General features: G+C 40.0%; 1 protein-coding gene across 1 annotated transcript in view; it reads left to right on the top strand.

The window, feature by feature from the left end:
* The window catches only part of LOC148009963 (cytochrome P450 716B1-like), a 136,707-nt gene extending 117,266 nt beyond the window's left edge, over positions 1-19,441 (top strand). The window contains exon 3 of the mRNA XM_087672851.1: positions 19,335-19,441. The gene's annotated coding sequence lies outside the window, so the exon portion shown is untranslated. The remainder of the gene's footprint in view (positions 1-19,334) is intronic.
* The last annotated feature ends 1,324 nt before the right edge of the window (positions 19,442-20,765 follow it).

The raw sequence follows: 20,765 nt of genomic DNA, 5'->3' as shown, positions 1-20,765 counted from the left end.
CCTCACCCAATATAAATAAACCAAACATCAACTCAAGTAGATTGGGAAGCACAACTAGTGAAGAAGGGAAAAAGATAATCTAGGGTAAGGGGAAGAGCCAGTACATCCCTTATCACCACCACCATACCCTGCCCGATCACTTGAAAGAACCACACTATCTATTTTTCCACTACGATTGCCATTGCTTCCTAGGTTGGAAGGAGGTAGTGAGATCTCAAATGAAGAATGACAATGGATGGAAGCATTCTACTCATTTTTTTCAGGAAGTCCATCAAAGCGATCTACCCTTACAGGGTCAAAGAGGCTTGCAACAGAAGAAGTTGAACTAGAAAGGGGAATGGAGAAGGTCCCAGGGCTAGAAGATATCTTGTCTCATGTTCCCCATATCACTCAAGGAACTAGACAAGAATTCAATGACCTTCTTAAGACTTTGGAAGAGCAAAGGGACCAAAAGGAATAAGAAAGTACACAAGCAATGTTAGCTGTTGAAAGGGAAGAGGAAGGCTATGATGAAGAAATGAATCAAAAAAATGAGAGAACCCTGAAACTGGTAGAGTGCCACCAAAGGACATGAAGATCTCAAGAGAACTATAGCCATGCTGACCCAGGACAAAAAGCACCTCCAATGGAGCAAGGAAGAACACATCAGCATTTTAGAAGCCCTAACAAAGTGACAAGAGCAAGGGTTGGAACAAGCAAGGAAAAAGATTTCCCAATGGGAGGAAGGAAGCTTACAGCCTATGCAAAAGATAGAGCCCAACTGGTAAAAAAGATAATGGGAATCAAACAAAAGAGTTTTGTAAAGACTCTCACAAAATTTTCCAACTTGGAGGAAGAAGAAATAATGGAGGGATTGAAAAGAAACCTTCAAGTGGCTATGGAAGCCCCGTAGAACACCTTGGGGCCACTACCACAACTATCAGAGTACGAGCCCACTTGAGATGAAATGGTCTAGAATCTTGAACAAGAAGGTCTTACAAGAGGGAGAAACTAGTAAGATTGAGATTCATGATTCACAAGGAGCCTAACACTTCATTACCACTAGTTGACTGGGACATGGAAGATTCTCCCAAACCATCCCTTAACAACAATATCTAGAGCACTCACCCAAAGAGTCATCCTCTTCAAGTGTAAACACAGACCCAAAGTAGCAAATGCAAAAATAACTAAGTGAAGTGGAACTGAATCTTAGGATATGGATCCATCACAAATGCTTGAGGTGTCTTTCTCTTGAGAGATCTGTAAGAAGTCAACATACACTAAGAAGAAGAGTTCTCAAATCTAGAAATAATGGAGTCATGGGATGCACCAATGACTTTTGTTTTGAATAGAACACCAAAGCTCAAGCAGATACTCCCATTGAACATCATGAAGTAAGTGATTGAGATTGGGGCAATGCTAGGTAGGAGGTGGCTAGATTGAAAGTTGCAAGATCCTAACTCAAGCTGAGGGGGGGAGGCAAGGTACTAGAAAAATTAGGTGTTTGAAAAGCCTAGCTTTGAGTATAGCCATCTTGGAGACAGACTACCTTAGGAGAGCGATGAGACATGGATAGCTTTCTGTGGAGCACTACCTACAAAAAGCGAAGATCTTATGCATTTATCCTAACCATCACGAAGGCATGGTGTTGACTACAATCCTGAAACATATGGAAGGTATTCTTTCCCCTAATATTTAATGAAAAAGCTACCTCAAGTTTCAAGAGCGAGACATGGCACCTTCATTCAAAAAGCTTGTAGACATATTCTAGAATTGCCCAAATCTAGCCTTTGGGACAACCTGTAACTATCTAAAGTTCTTGATGGTGTTCTTAAGTCAAAAGAAAGTAGCCAAGGAAGGTAGACTCCACCCCTTGTTTTTTATATAAATACAAAAACAAACAGGTATAGGTTCACACTCTGAGCTACCATACTACATGCCTACTACGTGAACCCTTTGAAAGACATGAATGAAAGCCAGTTCACTAGCTGTAATCATCCCTTCTTGCCCTCAACAATGGTAAATATCCACTTGTCGAGTAAGACATGCATGATGAGAAAGGCCTTCCTTGAGAAATCCATGAGGCCCCTACTTCCATCAGTCCAAGATCAAAGTAGAGGCATGGAATAATTGCAAAATAAAAGAATAAAAAAGAAAAGAAAACATTCGTAAGGATTCCAACATGGGAACCATCCCATAGTCTTGATCCAGTTGTCTCTTTTTAACCCCCACTTCTCTCATAGTCCTTAAGGGTCCTCAAGGGCATGACATCCCAAGAAATTGGTAGGCCTCTCACCCTAAATACCACCTCGTTGCACCCAAACCTCTCATCAATTTGGTCCTCAAGTGTGGGACAGACATTGGGAATATTGGTTCACCTAATGCAAACCCATCTCTTAATCACACATCCACCCACTTATACCCCTCTCACCACAGTCAACTTTTCCCTCTAAGTATTTTGAAGAGCAAGAGAAACCACCAGCAACCACCCCTTCCTTCATCAACATGTGACCTCTTATCTTCCCTCTGACCATTCCATCTAAGTCCTCCCAAGCTTCTTCACTAGTGCCTAGGGATTGACACTTGTCTAGGAGGGGGCAATGTTAACCTTTTTTTCAAAATAGCTATAAAAGCAAGAAGCAAGAAGAAAGAAGCAATTAGCATATACACAAAGACGTAACAGGTGTCAAAAGAAGTGAAAAGTGGAATACATGAAAGGATCAAGAAGAACCCAAAAGTGGTAGCCTGAAGATATACTGACCACATCCAATAGGTAGAATTCAAAGCCTTGAGTAAAAAGTGCTCATTGAGAGAGAAAAAAGCCAAACATAACATGAAGGCATCGAGCACTCTAGAAAAATCAAGAATTAAAATCAATACCAAGAAGGTTCAAATATTTTTTTGTAAAATCATTCTCAAATACCCAACTCACTCCCATGCAAATAGTAAATTAATGCACATTTAAGGGATGCAAGTGGAGTGAGTTAGGATGTCTAGATAGGTCACATTGAGTCTCTATAAGAGCATACATGAAAAGACTATGGGTGGTGGGAACCCTTCAAACATAGACCCAACCCAAATCTTAAATCAAAGGTCATATATATATGATGAGAAAAATATTATTGTAACTATTCCATTGATTAATGCAAAATAAGCTTATCTCTTTTATTCTTCATACTCTTGTTTTCTTCTTAATGTGGCCATCTCTTGCATGCAAGATCTTAGAGAGACAAGAAGAGTCTTGTGAGAGCTTGTGAGCTTGCTCTTGGTTACTATAAAAAAACTCCATGGCTTCCCCTCACCTTCTTGGGATCTTTCTAGTTTAAGAGGTGGAAGAGTAGAGACTTCATTGTAGAGAGATAGAGAGCCAGAGGGGACTATGGAGAGAGAGAGAGAGAGAGACAGAGAGAGAGAGGAGGCATACTTGGATTGGATTGAATGAACAAACAATAGGGATTGACTCTTTGAGTGTGAAGGATGATAGAGAAAGAAGTATGGAGCTTGTGGTTGTGTGCATCAGTAGAGTCATTAAAGCATGGGAGCTTTCAAAAGACATCTAGACTACATGCGATGAGTTCCCTACATTGACTTTTTTTTTTGTTGCCTTCTTGCTTGATGGGTTGTGGATTTTCATCCATGACAAGTTGAGAAAGTAAGAGAAGATGGTGGGAAGCCTCACAATGTGAAAGACCATGAGCAAATGTGGCTTGAGGAAACACATGAATGATATTTGTCTTTCTCTCTAGATCCAACACGCATGTAGGAGAAGTGACCCTACAATGATTTTTGCAACACCAATCCCTATACTTTGCAACTTGGATGCCCTTAGACAGCACATCAAATATCAGCCCATAAAGCTATCAAGCTCTTTCATGTGTGTTTGACCAACATGAGCTGGACACAGCTACTCTGGCTAGATCAGCTAGGTACATTAAATAAGTCGGTTCTACTTCTAGTGTGAATGGTCTTTATGACCTTAGGTTGTATATGCACTAAAGTGTGTGTTGAAAAAATTATGAGAAGAATGAGAGAGGAAGCATGTTGCTTCACTCTGTGTGTTGCTCTCTATCTGCATCCCTGAAAGCTAACATGGTATCAGAGCCTCATCCATGAGGCTGTGGGAGAATGGGCATAACCACTTGCAGTGCAGAGAAGATGAAGTAAGAAATGAAGAAGAAGCTGGATACCTACAAATGAAGCCATAGTCAAAGGGAAGATATGTATCAATGTCTGTATGCATACGACTAACAGGAGGTCATCAAGGCTTGAAGGAAGGGTTGAAGAGCTTGATTTGAATCATGCTATGGAGTAGATTATGACCAGCATTGGAAGCAGCAAATAGTGGAAAATATATCTAAAAATTAGCGCCTGTAAAATAGCGTGAACTGTCTGAAAATCTGTGCCTGTTTTGATGGTCAACATGATGAAGCATTCACCTATATGCTTGACATCAATGGTGGCATTTCACTTGGTGGTTGAAGTATAGTGAGCACTGATTAGTGCTTGGCATCTCCCATACCAGAAGCAACAGTAAAAACGTGAGTATATTCAGCATGCAGGCCACATGACTCCCAGGAAAATGCACCTGATATATGGACAAATTGGTAGCACCATACCTCCTCAAGACAATACACAAAGGGCATGTTGGTTGAAGGCTATTGAGACTATGCAATAAGTCAGTGCTATGGGCAGCATTAGCAGCCCCATGTTCAGCCTGCATATAGACATGGACTGTATGTAAGGTTGAGCCAGATCTGTAATATACTAGCAGACAGTTCTTGTCATTAAATAGTAGAGTTGGCATACACAAACTTCATGGGATGCCTTACATTCATCATGGCTAGAATGAAATGCCTTTGAAGAGTTAAACTCTCAGATTTGTAGAGAGGTAACTGGCTGAAAACAATTTTTAATCTTATGACAGTTTGCATTTCGAAGTTGAGAGCCTATAGATGCTTACTTGGTCACAGTAAATGCTAGGTGGGTCTTCATAAATGCAAAGTACTTGTGAAGTACCGAGAGCATTGAACGCTCAAATCTGGACTGATTTGAAGCTAAATAGAAACTGTCATTTGTGCTCATTGACTATGGGCTGGTTACAAACAGTTGATGCAACTCCCGACTTGCCTCTTCCAGGACGGGTTTGACTCCTTGAAGACGGGTTGTCTTTGGTTAACCGAATGCTCATGTATTAAGTTTGTCATCAAGCAGTGAATGGATGGAATGTATTTGCAATTCTTGGACTGAAATACACTGTGATTGAATGTCTTTGGCTAATTGAAATCTGGATCCAGATTACTATGTTTTTGTACTTGCAATACATGTATAGAGTGTCAGATTGACTTGTTTGGAACCTCATATGCAGAGGTCAACTTCTGGATTGCTGTAGGTGTATTTTTGGATCATATACACTCATTTTTGGACTGCAAAGAAGCTGCTGGTCACTCAAGTTTTATGCCTACAGACTGCATGTCTGATCATAAACAATTTGCTTGAATACATGGTGGCTTTGCATTGATTGCAGTCCATACACACAGGTTGAAATATCTTAGTGATTGCCAAGTGTCAGGGGGAGTATGTACCAGTGTTTTTTAAACTGAAATACTGCGTATTTGAGCAGAGAATAACAAGAAAATTGTCATAAATAGCCAATGGCTGAAGTCGGCCAAGTTGACTTATTGGTTTGCAGGTAGTCAGGCAGTGTCTATAACATGGCAAATCTTGATAGAACTGATAATGTAACCCAGATTGTGGGAGAAAAGCTTGATAGCAAAAATTATGCAATATGGAAGTTTCACATGGAGAACTTTCTGATAGGCAAAGGATACTGGGACTTAGTGACAGGTGTTGAGGCTGAACCTGAAGTTCCAGAAAGGAATCCTACAGCTTATCAAAGATGAGCGCATCGAGCTTGGACGGAAAGGGCTCGTAGGGTTTTACATTGGTTGTCATTATGTATCTCGGATGCTATGGTGATGCAGATCATGAACTGTAAATCCCCAGTAGATGCATGGAATATATTGGTCAAATACTATGGCACAACCACAAGTGCCAAGAAGATACAATTGAAGCAGAAATTCAATAACATGGAGAGGAAGAACAAATCCATACAAGATTATGTCATAGAGGTTAAGACCATAGCAGATCAGCTGGCATCTGTTGGTTCACAGGTTGAAGATGAGGATATGGTTGCAATGACCTTAAATGGCTTGGGTCCTAAGTACAAGTCTTTTGACACTTCAGTGTCTGTGCGGGCTGAAATGCCTGACTTTAATGAGCTGGTTGCATTATTGATTCATGAAGAGGTGAAGCTTGCCTTAGCTACAGGGTCAAGCAGTTCAAGATGTAAGGATGCAGTTTTTTACTCGAATCAGTGCGGCTGTGGCAATCGTGGCAGGGGTTATGGATCTGGTAGAGGAGGCCATCAGAATGCATCCTATGGTAATATCAATCAGCAGTCATCAAATGCAAGAGGTGGTAGAAATTTTCGAGGCAAGGGGAGATCTAACTCTCGTGGTAGAGGTTCATGGCAGCAAAAGCGTCAGTCAGACAATCCAAATAAGGAAAAGGATTGTCATTACTGCGGAAAGCATGGGCATATTGTGAGAAATGCGGGATCTAGAGCATGGCAAAGGCAGAAGCTATGGAGGATGGAAGATGAAGATACTACTCATGTTGACATTGACAAAGAAGACAACTGTTACACAAGTGAATTAGGTTTCAAGATTGAGACTTGAACTCATAAACACAATCTTGTGTAGGACTGACAATGACACAGAGACTTGACAGAAAGAGACAAGTACTATTGCATTATCATCATATGAAAGTGATAGTCAAGTACATCATTATATAGGATTGCTTGGTAGCACATTTCAATTATGTGCCTATGGGATCTGTCTCTCTTCCTAGAATGAACTGAATCTTCCTAGCCTAGTTGTTCCATACAAAGGGGCATACATAGGGTGTGATTGGCAGATTCTCAACACCCCTCCTCAATCACAACCTGAAAGTACAAAGTGTGTAGAGGCTTTAGTGAGAGCTGCACCTGCAAAGTGTGGGCATACCACAAACATGGCAAAACACCAGAGGCTATCACAGAAAAGGCTAAGTGTGGGTACCATAAACATGGTGGACATCTAGAGGCTGTAACAGGGGCCTCACAAAGTGTACAGAGGCTGTAGTACAAGGCTACATGAGGAGTTTACAAAGCTTATGAAAGGAACATTAAGGCAGGTACAATGCTTTTAAAACAGAAAATGAGAGACAAGGACCGATAGGCCCTTGTGGTCTTTTTCAGCATATGATTTCTCTTTGTCAGCATGGAAAATCTTCTTGTCTTTTATCTTTGGTTCTTTAGCTTTGAATGTTGTGGTCTTTTGGTCTTCATGGCTGATCTTCTTATTGTCCTTCTTCCTTTGCTCTTTGATCTTATGGTCTTCTTGGTCTGGTTCTTCTTTGACTTTGCTTGCAACTTTAGTCTTCATGTCCATGTCTTTATCCCCCTCAAGCAAAGACATCTCATTCTTCATGATGGCCAAGGTAACTGGAGTGTCTTCAAAAACTTTAGATGGAATCATTGATTGTACTTTAGTATGAGCAACTCCGTGTCTAAGTAGATCACAAAAATCTTCTATGTAGTGTAGATAAGCAACACAGGTCATGTTACTTTTCATGAAGTGCATCCACATAGAAATCTTCTTGGTTATCATAGATATGACCAAGAATCTGCTTCAAATCTGTGAGTAAGTGGCAACCAAGTTGATCTTCAATGTGTCAAAAAAAAACACAAGTGAAGATAGTGTTAAATCAACACTCTTAAGTATCAAGGGATACTAGAGTTGAAGATGGTGATTCTTGATGCCGATCCTTTGCTTGATGAACCCGTTGTTTGAGTCCCCCCCTTGCTAGTAAAATCTTGCTGAACACTGAGTAAATACTCAGATCAGATTAGCAAAACCTTCAGTTGAGTGAAAAGAGTAAGAAAATGAAGCTTTGGAGCTCAAGTCTATGAGAGGTCTTCAAATCTTCAATGGTCTTTAAGTGCTTCAGAGATCTCCCCTCCTTGATTTGATGGACAAATGTTGTTGGAGACTAATCAAATCAGTGAATCAAAGTGGCAGGGGCTTGGGTTGAGTGTCAGGAGAGAGAAAATGAAGAATTTTTGAGTTTGAAGGATTTTGGCTATGGTGGATTTTAGGGTTTCTGAGATAGGGGCCTGGTTTTTCTAACATTGCAGGAGCTATGGTGGACCATTTTCAAAATTTTTTACATGCCTAGGAAGCTGATTTCATGGGCTATCAAAACCCCATGATAATCGTCAAGATCGCTGGCAGTATGGCGCGCACAGAGACGAATTCCATGAACAGGCGCATTTTTACAGATTTCCGCAATGCTGGGCTCGATGATGAGCAATGTTGGACTGTGATGCATCAAGGAGCTTCGCCACAAGTAGAGGAATGTTTCTCCAGAAGGAATCATGGGCTAAGATGGCCTGTAGAGTAAGATATAGAAGCTCCAAGTGCTGTATGTCCTGTCTGGCTATGGCAGACACAGAGCAAAGATTGACAATTTAAGCAATGCTGAGCTATGGAGTGGCCAATGTCAAGCTCTTAAGTGATAGAAAGAAGCCTTGGGAGTCAAGGAACAAATGTCTAGAAGAGAGCAGGTTCAGATATGACCTATGGAGAGAGATTCAGGAGCTTCAAGTTGACAGGGTGCTGTTGGCTATGGCTGCCATGGAGGCTTCAGTGAGGATAGAGGTAAGAAATGGAACCATGAGCTGGACTTGAGCTGACCTGAGGTTAAGAGGGACTGAGAGAGTAGATAAGGGAGTTATGCCATGCCCGACTGGGCTCTGATACCATGTGAGAAATGCGGGATCTAGAGCATGGCAAAGGTAGAAGCTATGGAGGATGGAAGATGAAGATACTACTCATGTTGACATTGACAAAGAAGACAACTGTTACACAAGTGAATTAGGTTTCAAGATTGAGACTTGAACTCATAAACACAATCTTGTGTAGGACTAACAATGACACAGAGACTTGACAGAAAGAGACAAGTACTATTGCATTATCATCATATGAAAGTGATAGTCAAGTACATCATTATATAGGATTGCTTGGTAGCACATTTCATCACTGTGCCTATGGGATCTGTCTCTCTTCCTAGAATGAACTGAATCTTCCTAGCCTAGTTGTTCCATACAAAGGGGCATACATAGGGTGTGATTGGCAGATTCTCAACACATATTGCAAAGGACTACTGGAAGAAGCAGGGAAACCAGAAAGGTAAACAACATGGACACTATGCTACGTCTAGTAAGTCAGTTGACTCTAGTGATAGACTGTTTGCCATGCAATATGTCAAAGATAAGGTTGCTGAAAAATCATCTGATGATGTAGTGTGGTACATTGATTCAGGGGCATCAAACCACATGACCCCTCACGATGACTGGTTCACTGATATGGTGGTTGAAAAGCATGACTATGTATGCACAGGTGATGACACGCAGCATAGCATTGAGCATAAAGGCAAAGTGCCTCTTGTGGTTCATGATGGCAGGAAGAAAAATTTGCATGTACCTTCAATTACAAAGATTTTGTTGTCTGTTGGAGCATATCTTGAAGGTTAGATTCAATAAGCATGGCTGCTTTATTGAAGAGTTTGGCAATGGCTGCAAGTTGATAGCTCGTGGTCACAGGAATGACAGAATGTTTACTCTTGATGCTTCTTTGCCAGAGCTGAATTCAGCTATGTTTGCCCATGGTTCTGGCATTGTTAGGGATTTGGAAATATGGCACAAGAGAGTGGGGCATGTCAATTTGCAAAGGTTGCAAATTATGCAAAAGAAACAGCTGGTTACAGGTTTACCCAAGTTCCAATATTCAGATATTGGTCATGTATGCGAGGCTTGCCAGTTTGGTAAGCAGTCACAATTGCCGTTTGTCAGGCATGTAATATAGGATACACGTCCATTGCAGTTAGTGCACTCTGATGTTTGGGGGCCAGCTCATAATGTATCTATGGGAGGTTCAAGATATTATGTATCTTTCATTGACGACTACAGTCGATATACCTGGCTTTACATATTGAAAACAAAAGATGAGGTCTTTGCTATTTTTCAACAATTTAAAGCATAGGTTGAGAAGGAGTTTGAATGCTACATCTCTTGCTTGAGATCTGATAGTGGTGGGGAGTATCTATCAAATGAATTTGATGATTTCTTGGCTGAAAATGGCATTCGTAGACAGCTAACCTGTAGCTACACTCCGCAGCAGAACGGAGTAGCTGAAAGAAAGAATAGGGTTCTGATGGAAGCTGCTAGGGCCATGATGAACGAAAAGCATATGCCGCTTTATTATTGGGAAGAGGCTGTTATGACAGCCGTATACATTCTGAACAGGACTCCCACTGCAGGTATTCATGAGATGACACCATTTGAGAAGCTGTATGACTATAAGCCAGATGTAAGTCACATGAAAGTCTTTGGCTGTCTTGCTTATGTGCATATTCCAGATGAGAAAAGGAAGAAGCTGGATCCCAAAGCGCATAAGTGTGTTTTCATTGGATATTCACAAGAGAAGAAGGCATACAAATGCTATGATCCCTCTACCAGGGAGACTTTGGTAAGCAGGGATGTTATCTTTGATGAGATGGGATCTTGGTATGGATCACCAGTTGCACTACCATCGAATATGCCTTCCATTCATGTATCTACAGTTGATTTGCAGCAAAGCACTACTATGACAGGACCTAGTACTCAGACAATATCCCCATGGACATGGAGATTGAGGAGCTCACCGTCCACTGACACCAGTATGTCAGTGAGGGGGAGACATGATGTCTTGGACAGCAAAGGAAAAGAGAAAGCTACTGAGGATGCATCTGGTATGATGACACCTGGCAGAATGACTTCTGGCTATGAGTCTACTGATACTTTGGACAACGAACTTGGTATTCCGACTATCTATACCCCTGGCACAAGGCAGAGCAGGTATATTCCACCTCATGAGAGAGGGGAATCGAGTAGTGCACCACAGCTTAGACGCTCGCAGAGGGTCAGATACCTTGTTAACAGGTTGACATACAGTGGCTACTCCACAAAGCATTATGCTCACATGACAAAAGATGGAGGTCAAAGAACCAAGTACATATGCTGAAGTAATGAAAGATGAGAATCGGTGTGTAGCCATGGATGAAGAAATGAATGCCTTGGCTAAAAATAAAACATGGGATTTAGTGCCATTGCCTAAAGGGAAAAAGACCATTGGCTGCAAATGGGTCTACAAATCAAATGCAAGTCAAATGGCATTGTGGAGAGATACAAAGCCAGGCTGGGCGCAAAGGGGTATGCCCAACAATATAAGGACTTTACCTATACACTTATGGACATTGGGTCTATCTACATGAGTTTATTTTAGAGACTAGACATAGAGATTCAACAAGTGGCATACATTCTCAATGAAACATTAGTCTGTTGATGTTACTTTAGAAGTCTATATGGATCATGCTTGGTTGAGATGAGGGGAGTACATTGCCAAGAGAGTTGTAAGAGTCTCTACATAGACTTTTATGAATGCTTTTGTGGGACCTTAGAGGAAGCTTTTGTTAGCTTTCAGGGACGTAGATAGAGAGCAACACTTAGAGTGAAGCAACATGCTTCCTCTCTCATTCTTCTCATAATTTATTCAACACACACTTTAGTGCATATACAACCTAAGGTCATAAAGACCATTCACACCAGAAGTAGAACCGACTTATTTAATGTACCTAACTGATCTAGTCAGACTAGCTGTATCCAGCTCATGTCGGTCAAACACACATGAAAGAGCTTGATATTCTAGCACTCCCCCTCAAGCTCAAGATAGCATCTGTTCTCCAAGCAGCTGTCTAAAACCACAGAACTTATCTCTACCCAAGGACTTGGTAAAGATATCCGCAACCTATTCATCTGTCTTTACATGCATAAGATCAACTCGTCCTCCAACAACCATCTCTCTGATGAAATGGTAGTGTACCTCTATGTGTTTCGTCCTGGCATGATAGACTGGATTCATAGCCAGGAGTACACTACTCAGATTATCACATAGTAACTTCACTGGAGCATCTACCTGTATGTCCAAATCAGCCATAAGCTTGAGCAGCCATGAAATCTTGCATGCTGCCAATGCAGCACCCCTATACTCTGCCTCAATACTCGACAAAGCAACTGTAGGCTACTTCTTGCTACTCCAGCTAATCATGCCGCTACCAAATCCAAATGCATATCCACTCGTAGATGTACGGTCATATGAGCAACCTACCCAATCTGCATCGTGTATCCAATCAATATCAAGGGCTTATCTCTGACATAGAACAGCCCATACTCTACAGTGGACTTAACATATCTCATAATGCGTCTAACTGCGTCCAAGTGCAGCTTTCTAGGCTTTTGCATAAACTGGCTTATGAGCCCTACAGCATAGCTCAAGTCAGGTCTAGTGATGGTCAAGTAAATCAAGCTGCCAACCATCTGCGTGTACATAGTCACATCCTCTACTTTAGCCCCAGTGTTCATGTCTAGCTTGACATTTTGATCAAGAGGTGTATCCAACAGTTTACATTTAGCCATGCCATACTTCTTCAACATCTGCATGGCATAGTGCTTCTGCATCAGCCATAACCCATTGTCAGAACTACCTCAATGCCCAAGAAATACTTCAGTTCTCCTAGGTCTTTCATGTCAAATTCAGATTTCAGCATCTTCATTACATGCTGTATGCCCAAGTCATCATCACCAGTGATTATCAAATCATCAACGTATATGACCAGCACTACCAAGCCACTGTCAGTCTTCTTTGTAAATAGGCTGTGATCAGCCTTGCCAACAACAAAACCCAATCTCTGCAAGTAGTTACTAATCCTAGCATGCCAAGCTCTCGGAGCCTACTTCAGCCCGTACAATGCCTTTTTCAGCCTGCATACATAATGCTGAAAATCAGGGTGAACATACCCTTTCAGCTAAACCATATAGACATCCTCTGCTAGGTCACCGTTAAGAAATGCATTCTTAACGTCCATCTGCTGCAATTTCCAGCCTTTAGCAGCAGCCAAGGCAATCATAGTGCGTATGGTTGCTATCTTGGCAACAGGGCTGAATGTTTCCTCATAATCACCTTTTGAAGAAATGTAATAATGAAATTAAATCACCTTGGGGAAAAGGTAAATTTATTTGAAAATATTTCACTCCATCTCTAGATTGTTAAAGTTTATTACATTGAAAAATAAATATGGTATAGCAATAACTAGTTTAACAATTTGAATTTAAGGAATTGTGCAATGAGGGTCTCATATTTCTCAAGTAGTCAACGACATCAATAAAACCTTGAGGAAAATCTAAGGACTATTCCTCTAACCATGCAAACATTCAAGCATTGAAGATCTTCCAAAAAGTAATTCAATTGCTAATGGAAGGCTAGAATACTCTCATGTGCATCTACATTCTTTCAAGATGCATTGGTTCTCTAGATCCACTCATTAATCCAAGATGGTGAGGTCATGAAGTAAAAAAATATATCAAATTCTTATGCTTGAAAATGTATTATTTCCGCAGAAATATTAATGACCTTAGACCCCGCACACCCCGCGCAAGAGCAATTTCAAGTGACCTCCCTGTGACAAAAGACCCTGGGCTAAGTACTCCCTCCGCATGCATCAATGAACTCTAGCCGCGTGGTGCACAAGAACCGTGGCTTGAAGACCGCAAGCCCACATGGGAACACCCTTCACAAGAAAAAAAAAGGGATAATGGATAAAATTGTGTAAATTTTTATTATTAAAAAATCCCTCCCCTTCAGTTGTTGCATGGTGGGGGAGAGGGAGTGTGAGAGGGATGCTTGAGTTAAGTGGTGGAGGGGCATGGGGGAGGGAATCATGTACCCGCCACTTGGGTGGCTACCCCCCCACCTTAGCCTATAAGAACCTCCCCCTTAAAGCTTGAGGGAGGGAAGGAAAGAGAGAAGAGGTCGTGATGCCCGCCATCGCCCTGTGGAAGCCACCACGCTGCCCTGCCACACTGTCGCACCGCCAGGCCACGTCGCCAGGCTGCCTCGCCTCCACCTTCATCATCATCATCATCTTTATTATCATCATCATTATCTTCCTCGTCGTCATCTTCCTCACCTCCATCCTCATCTTCTCTCTCCAGGACATCTCCTAATAGAATCTTGGAAGCTTCCATTAGAGGCCTCCATAAGCCCTATTCACTCGTGCTTTTCGAGTTTCTTAAAACCGTATCTACAAGGGTTGTGTCCTGCACGGAAGGGGAGATCTCGGACTGAGAGACTCTGAAACGCATGAGTAATCTAAGGAGGAGTTGCTGCGATGAAATTCTCTGCATAAATGGCCCCCAAGAGTTGCGAAGGAGTGAGGACCGCGAGAGATACCATAGTTGCTCAAGGGACAAGTACAGATGGAATTCATGGTGTAATTGGAGCCATTGGAATTGTGGCCATTAATGGAGCACCGGGTATAGCCAATGCAGGAATTAGCACAACTCCAGACCTCATCTCACGGAACCAGGTTCTCCTTGGCCTAGGGAAGAACTATTGATTTCATTCCGCCACATGAAATGATAAGGTTTTCATAATATGTCACATAAAATGATAGAATTTCACTTAGTTTAGTGCATGATTTGTTAGCTATAATTCATGGTTTACTTTTGTGATTAAAATAAATACATGAAATGTTAGTTTCCATTCATAGGATGCAACTGCACAGAAGCATAGAAGACTTGTCATCTATCTTGCATTCCACGCAGAAGATAGGTCTTGATCTTGCATACCACAAATAGGTTGTCTTATCCTATGATAACCAATGATTATGATTGGAGACCGCATGAAATATTAGGGTAAAATTGCATTTAGAATACTAATAGGTTCTTAGACTTTCATGGATCGCTTACAAGGAAAGATTTTTACGCATTATATGATTATATTTTACCTATGTTAGAGCATAGACATGATAAGTGATTTGAGTTTAAACTTTTATATACTCAAGTCACATGAGACCCTGCACTTTAGGAACAAGTACTCATTGCCAGATAAGAAGAGAGTTAAAGATTGTTTAGGCTGTACTAATATATTAAATTCACCATGTGCATGCGAGATAAGTTTGATTAGAAAATTCTACATAGCATCGTACTAGAAAAGATGAAAGGAACGCATGCATCTAGACCCTAGATAACTTGTATCTTGAAGTTCTGGTCACACGAAAATAAGGATGACCAGTCTTGTAACTATCTCTAATGTGCCTCAAGGATTGCCAATGTACTAGCTTTACTTGATGGGCAATTCGTAACAAGAAGCTTAGAGAAATTGCCATGCAACATTGAAAGCCGTACCTAGGGATCCAAGTCATGAAATAAATCCACCTCCTAGCTAGCGTGTATTAAAGGTTGCTAAGTATGGAATACCAAGGTACTCGATCTAACTAGGCTTCACCTTGTGAAGTGCATAGGTAAGATAAACTTGCCGAGACCCTAGACCATGAGAGGAGGTACTACTTCCAATCCAAAACAAGGACAATTAAATTGTCGTATGGGTAGCTACAATGTATTCTAGAAAAAAAGTACAAATTTGTCTTGCATTGACAAGTTGAGCGGAGACATAGCCTCTAAGTCCTAGAGAAATCTAGCCTAAATACCTACCAAGGGAGGAAAGTTCCCAAGGGGGAGAGTAAACAAGAGTGCTCACTCATCATAGACTCTTATGGTGCGTCTCAAGGAGGAGTAAGCTGTATTCTTAAAAGGAATGCAATGACTGTTGGTTTAAGTACTTGGATGATATCCTTTGGATGCTTAAGTACTTTCTAGATGTATCTAATGGAATAAATTGTACCTTGGGAAGAGTACAATGGTTGTTATTTCAATTTCTTGGTTGCTATCTTTTGGTTGTTTGGTTTATTATGGAAGCAATGGTTTAAGTCTATGTGACTGAACAAGTTGTGGCAAGTGGCTTGTTGTTAAGCAAAGGATTGCTGAATGTTATTAAGGGAAAGGTTGTTTTCCTGGTTATGGATGATAGGCTGGTTTTGCCTTAGCTGTGAGGGATTCCTAAAATGATTAATTAAGGAAGGACTCCTTTAGTCTGATTCCCCCGGCTAGCAGTGATGCCCTATACTAAGGGGGTACTTTCATTTTTCCGCACCGGGAGCTTGGACTGGCTCCTGCTGCGAGAGATCTCTCCGTAGGGTTTACATTTAGGAGACGCAGTGCTAAGGGTGCTTGAGAGGACACATGCTGTAAATCCCTTTCACTACCTAACCCCCTGCATGACTCGGGATAGGATCATGAGACTCTGGATACTAGTTATAGGGCCGAATCTTGGTAGGATAAACCTTCGGGTTTCTTTAATTCCGGGAGATGGAAGGCTTATTTCTGTGGAGGTAGAAAGGGACACTTAATTCTCCTGTATGGGAGGGAGACAAAGATTAACTTGAAGATAAGTTAAGGAACTATTTGATCTTGTTTATCTTGTCTTCATGTCCGTGCTCTAAATTACGTAAAGGAACCTGTGATTAACAGATTAATTAAGAAAGCTATTTTTTCTTGTCAAACTAAATGTGGTAGGTAATTAGATAACTAAAGCAACCTGAGGAAAGTGCGGTGGATGTGACCATGGGTCCATCCTATGGAAGGGTGGTCCCAATTGGCCGAGAACTTTTCTCAAAGGAATTGACAGCAAGGTAACAGTGACTTAGAATCTAGGAAGCTAGAGTCCCGATTTATGCTGTTTTAGGGGAACGGAATGGGACTATGCCTTATGGGCAGAGAGGTCGAGCTTCACATCCCTCTCGTTTCCCATTCTCCTTGAACTAACTGTAGTATAAATCTGCTTCGACCCTGATGCTTTTGCGTGAAGTGGTTCGTCTGGGGCTTGACGCTAGCTACTTCGTAGGAACTTGACTATTAGGGAAACCCTGATTTAGGTCGATCCTAAGTGGGAATGGCTAGAATGCTTTCGCTTTGTGGTAGACTCGGGAAGACCTAGATCGCAAACCCCGAGACATTCCGTGGGAGTGCCGGGTGGACACGTTACAGAAAACTAGTGCCTTATTTAAATACGCCTAGAGTGCAAGGATTATTATAGCTCCAGGTCCACCATAGGGTATTCAAGGTGAACCCCTAATCTAAGCTATAAAACCCTAAAGGGTATCTAGCCATGCTCATTTGGTATTGAAATTGAGACCCAATAAGTGAATGTGTTACTCACAAATTCCTTCCTCTCATAATTGGGGGGGGGTGCTCAAAAAGATAGAGTCAACAATTTCCTATATAGTTACATGAGGGGTGAAGCATTGATGCCCAAGAAGATCATGTCTATTATGGTCATGATGGTGAAGGAGAAGATCTAACTAACCCTTATATCTCTTACTATCTTCCAATTATGTTGGACTTAATATCTTATGAAAGCATTCCATGTTTCCATCAAATATGATTGCTCAACTAGGTTAAGGACACAAGAGTAAAAGGATTCAACTCCAAGTGTCCATAATAGTTCATAACTTGTGGGAAATAACTCCCTTGGAATGAATAAATACCAAGGGAGTTATTTTCCACAAAGATAGAGTCAACAATTTCCTATATAGTTACATGAGGGGTGAAGCATTGATGCCCAACAAGATAGAGTCAAAAATTTCCTATATTGTTACATTGAGGGGCGCTCACAAAGATAGAGTCAACAATTTCCCATATAGTTACATGAGGGGTGAAGCATTGATGCCCAACAAGATTATGTCTATTATGGTCATGATGGTCAAGGAGAAGATCTAACTAACCCTTCTATCTCTTACTATCTTCCAATTATCTTGGACTTAATATCTTATAGAATAATTCCATGTTGCCATAAAATATGATTGCTCAACTAGGTTAAGGACACAAGAGTAAAATGATTCAACTCCAAGTGTCCATAATAATTCATAACTTGTGGGAAATAACTCCCTTGGAATGAATAAATACCTAACAAAGTATTTAGCCTCTTCCAAATCTTCACTTTGTGAAGGTATTAGGATTAAATGAAGTTCCCAAAAACTTGGATGATCCTTAACTAATATGAATTGCAAGGATACGTGAAGAAAATACAAACAAACATTGCTAATGAAACACTTGTTACATACATATAGACTCAAGCTAGAATCTCCCAACATTCCAAGCATGGAGAGTATACTATTGAAAAATGTTCAATAATTAATTAATTATTTCTCTTGAATGAGACATACAAGTTTTATTGCCTAATTTTTCTAAATAAGGCTAAAATTATATCAAAGGGTTCATTCTATAAAAGTAGTAGAATTTTGAGAAGTGGTACCTCCTCCCCATAAGCAAGAGTGGGATTGAAATTTTCAAAGCAAGATTGTTACGTTAATGGCATATTTCTTCTTTTCTCTTTTTGGAAGAACCTTGTAGCTGTATTATTCTCAAAGAAGTTAGTCAAAGTATGTGTAAGTAGCACTTGAGGTCAATATAATGGGATACCAAACTATTTGGAGTTGTAAAAAATAGAAACACATAAGGGATTCTCAAATTCAAAAATGGGGAATAACAATACATAAGTAATCCTTGTGTATCTTAACTATTTATGCATAATGATAACTTATATGATAGCATTGATATGCACATGATAACTTATATGATAGCATTGGTATGTACATGCGAGGTTCATAAGGGGTTACTTAAATCATAAGAAGAGGTACATAAGTAGTCTTTAAGATTGAAAACATGTTAATACGTGGTTGCATAAATAGTATACAAGTGCAAGTGCTACATGGGATTCAAGATTATTTACATACAAGAAAAAGTTGCTACATGGGATTCATGTGTTGATCCACTTGAGGTATTATCTCAATCCTAGTAACGCCACTCTTTTAGGTAGGAAATACTAGTTAAAGAGTCCATTTTGAATTCTTGACCTTGATAAATTTTTGTTTCTAGTAGAGAAAAACCATTGTGTAGACATCTCTTTAAAAACCACACGTGCCACAATCTAAGTAGGCACCCTACCACCATACAAAGAGTCACAATTATCTTAAATTGACACCACCAAATAAGATCTTTCTCTTTTCTCTTCTCCTTACACTCATATTAAAGATGGACATAACATAATCATTTGAAATAATTTAGTACTTGAGGAAAAGAATTTGCCTCTAACATATCTAATTGTGCTAATGGAATTTCATTTTCTTATATTAAATGTATGTTTGTTCTAAATGTGAAATGTGTCATTCCCCTTGCTTTTGAAATAGTCCCTTTTTTGTAATTAGTATGGAACTATTAAAAACATATTATCATTTTATAATTGATGATGGACTTTGATTAGGTGTTGTGGACACCATATTCATCACACATGAAGGAGGATTTGTTTCCTAGCCCACAAAATTTTGACCCCTCAAGATTTGAAGGGAATGGCCCGCCTCCATTCTCTTATGTACCATTTGGTGGAGGTGCTCGCTTATGTCCAGGAATGGAATTTGCAAATATGATAATGTTGATCCTTACACATTATTTATCTACAACATATAGGTGGAACTTAATGATCAAACATGAGCAAATTATTAATGCTCCTAGTCCTGCACCACGACAAGGACTTCCTATTCAATTGATTCATTTGACTAAATCAAAATCAAAAGTTTAATTGGATCAAGGTCGTTGATACAAGACAATGCTCTTAATATAGGAATTTCCTGGCCCATTGTTGATAGTGTAAAATGATCAAGACCTTATAAATTTTATTACATTGTATGTGTGCAATCACTTCGTTGTGTAACATTGCGACTATAGACTGCAAGGTTTTGCACAATGACTAGGAGGAATGAATGCAAAATATCTTGATAATCATATTAGTCGATATTATTTTATGCATAGGATCTAGATCATTTATTAATATCAATTTTAAATATGAGCTAGGAGGAAAAAATATATATTTCATCTCTTGTGAGCTATTCATGTCATCTTCTTCAACTGTTCTAATTCTCAATGTCTCCCTTCTTTCATTGTACTTATCTTTTTGTCATATAGAAAATAACTTGTTTAATAACCTCAAGTGGTTCACTCCAAGAAATCCTCTATATCATATGTATTCAAGAGGCATTTAATAACCCCCTTTAATCGAAATATTTTCATGATGTAAATGATCCATTTTTCTTCAGAAACTAATGATTTTTTAAAGATTGATTTTCAAAACTCCTTGTTAGTGTACATATGAACATTTTTCTCTAAAATACGCCCTCAGAACATGATGTAAGACATTTCCTTATAGAAAAATTCTACATTCTATTTATATTCATGGTTTGTCTTGTACTCTACAAGATACTCTATGATTTTTCCAATCCTAATTTGGATCATTTATTAAGGAAACACTTAGGGTGGAAAAAACCTTGCTGGGTGTTTCTAAAAATAAGTCAAAGAAATATACCAAACCTTTGAAAGAGCTAAAAGTCTTAGGGCAATGACTCAAATTTAGATATGAACTTGAAGTTCAATAATAGTAGGTGATGATGAGGAGGATTTGGATGAGGGGGATGGGAAGAAGCCCTCAAAGTCCAATATGGTACTCATAGATATGCTATAAAGACCCTATGGCATTCCAAATGGTAGCAGATTGTGGCCTGAAGAAGTAAGGGTGGTGTGGTATCTACAAAACTTCTACTCGTAATATATGCCCTATAATGCTTCAATCCAATGGCCTATACTAATGGCCAACAAGGCATTAGGATGAATGGACTTGACAATTGGAATGCCACAAGGTCAT

This window comes from Lygodium microphyllum, chromosome 30 (genome assembly GCF_053477565.2).
Source record: "Lygodium microphyllum isolate KBCC chromosome 30, Lygodium_microphyllum_v1.1.10, whole genome shotgun sequence".
Taxonomy (NCBI): Eukaryota; Viridiplantae; Streptophyta; class Polypodiopsida; order Schizaeales; family Lygodiaceae; genus Lygodium; species Lygodium microphyllum.
This window is presented reverse-complemented; position numbering and strand designations above follow the sequence as displayed.